Here is a 1,859-nt window from a genome sequence, read left to right on the forward strand (position 1 = left end):
ACGAAGGCGTTGGGGACAGCCACGGGCCATCCCCGGTGCCTGCGACACCCCAGCCGCGCCTCCCACGGAGGGCGGCGGCGGGGTTGCTCACGGCCCTCCACCGCCAGGGGTGGAGGGCCGCGTCCCGCCGCCACCGCATCCGCGGGGACGATTGACCTTCAAGCGACGCTCAGACAGGCGTAGCCCCGGGAGGAACCCGGGGCCGCAAGTGCGTTCGAAGTGTCGATGATCAATGTGTCCTGCAATTCACATTAATTCTCGCAGCTAGCTGCGTTCTTCATCGACGCACGAGCCGAGTGATCCACCGCTAAGAGTTGTCACGAGGCTTTTATTTTCGGGAGGCTGGCGCCTTTTTCCCCCCCCGCGGCCAAAGCCGTGCCGGCGGGGGGGTGTTCCTTGTCCGCACCGGTCGGGTCCCCGGCCTGCTGTCCCCGAAGGGGACCTGGGGCGGGTTTTGGCGGCGGGAGCAGGGGGGGGCCCGCAGGTCCCTCTTTCTCTCGCCGCCTCAGCCCGCCCGTTCCCCCGGGACGTCCCGCCCGGCCAGGGCAGCCCTCCTCGGTGCCCGCCCTTCGTACGTTACGGTCACAAGTCAAGGTTTAACAACCGAGCCCGAAGGCTCGGGTTTGGTCCAGGCGCTTGGCTCGCAGGGGCCAGGCGGCCGCGGCCACGTGCAGACCGACCCCCCGCCCCGCCCCAGCCCTTTCCGCCCTCCCCTCGCAGAGCGAGGGGTGGGAGTCCGGGTGGAGGGAGGGGGAGAGGCAGACGGGCCCCGGCCTTTCGGCCCCAACGCAGAGAAGGGAGGCAGGGTAGCCCCTCTCCGTCCTGGGCTTCCCGTGGACCGCGGGCGGGGGCTGGGGGGGGCGGCATGGGGATACCGAGGCGGGGCACGGACGTACGTCCTTCCCTCCTCGGCGGTCTCCCTTCCGCCCTCCCCGGGGCCCCCTCGTGGGCGTCCACGGGCCACCTCAGGCCGCACAAGTCTTTGAACCACCGCCTTCCCCGGGCCGCGAGGCTCGCGGAGAGCGCTAGGTACCTGGCTCCTGGGTGAGGGAAACGGTTCCAATCCCTCTGGGGGCGTCCCCCGCCGCCGCTTCCGGCCTACCCGCCGGGGCGGGTAGGCAGGCGAGCGACGGACGGCACGCGGAGTGGTGCCCGGCACCCGCCAGCCGGCTCCGCGTTACCTCGGGGGGCGTCGTCCCAGAAGGCGTGCCGAGAGAAACCGCTGCCACGGCCTCGCCCGCTCCCAGGGATCCGGGGTTTCCCTCTGTTCCCGGCGTGCCTGGGAGGGGGACGTGACTGGGGCCACCGACGTTTGCGCGCCCCCTCCGGTCGCCATCCCGTCCGCACACCCGCACCGAGAGCTCCCCGTCCGGGGCGGTCGCCCACGGCCCGGTCCCCGCCCTTCCCCACGCGCCGAAGCGGCGGGGAGGGCGGTCCCAGCGACCGGGGGCAGACCCGCACGGGCGGGCAGCGGCTCGGAGGGATGCGGCTCGGGTACACGCACGGTGGGGAAGGCGCGACGGTGGCCCGGCAGCGGCCCGGCACGGATGGAGGAGACCCCCTCCGCCGAGCTCAACCCTTCCCAGCCGCCTGGGACAGAGCGAGCGCGGAAGGGGCGCCCGGCCCTCCCCGCGCACGGGACCCCGCCGCCGGGGTCCCATCCTGCGCGCGGGGAGGCGTCCAAGGCCTTCTTCGGTCGTCAGCTGCGCCGCCGTCGGGGGACCCCGAGCCGGCCGAGCGCAACCCCGTTAATGATCCTTCCGCAGGTTCACCTACGGAAACCTTGTTACGACTTTTACTTCCTCTAGATAGTCAAGTTCGACCGTCTTCTCGGCGCTCCACCAGGGCCGTGACCGACC

At 72.4% G+C, this 1,859-nt stretch overlaps 1 non-coding gene across 1 annotated transcript; it reads right to left on the reverse strand.

Moving 5' to 3' along the window:
• Positions 1–163: 163 nt before the first annotated feature.
• LOC128823963 (5.8S ribosomal RNA) lies at positions 164–316 on the reverse strand. Its single transcript, XR_008442194.1, has one exon. It is a non-coding gene; the product is annotated as a 5.8S ribosomal RNA (ribosomal RNA).
• Positions 317–1,859: the final 1,543 nt, after the last annotated feature.

This window comes from Malaclemys terrapin, chromosome 15 (genome assembly GCF_027887155.1).
Source record: "Malaclemys terrapin pileata isolate rMalTer1 chromosome 15, rMalTer1.hap1, whole genome shotgun sequence".
Classification (NCBI taxonomy): domain Eukaryota; kingdom Metazoa; phylum Chordata; order Testudines; family Emydidae; genus Malaclemys; species Malaclemys terrapin.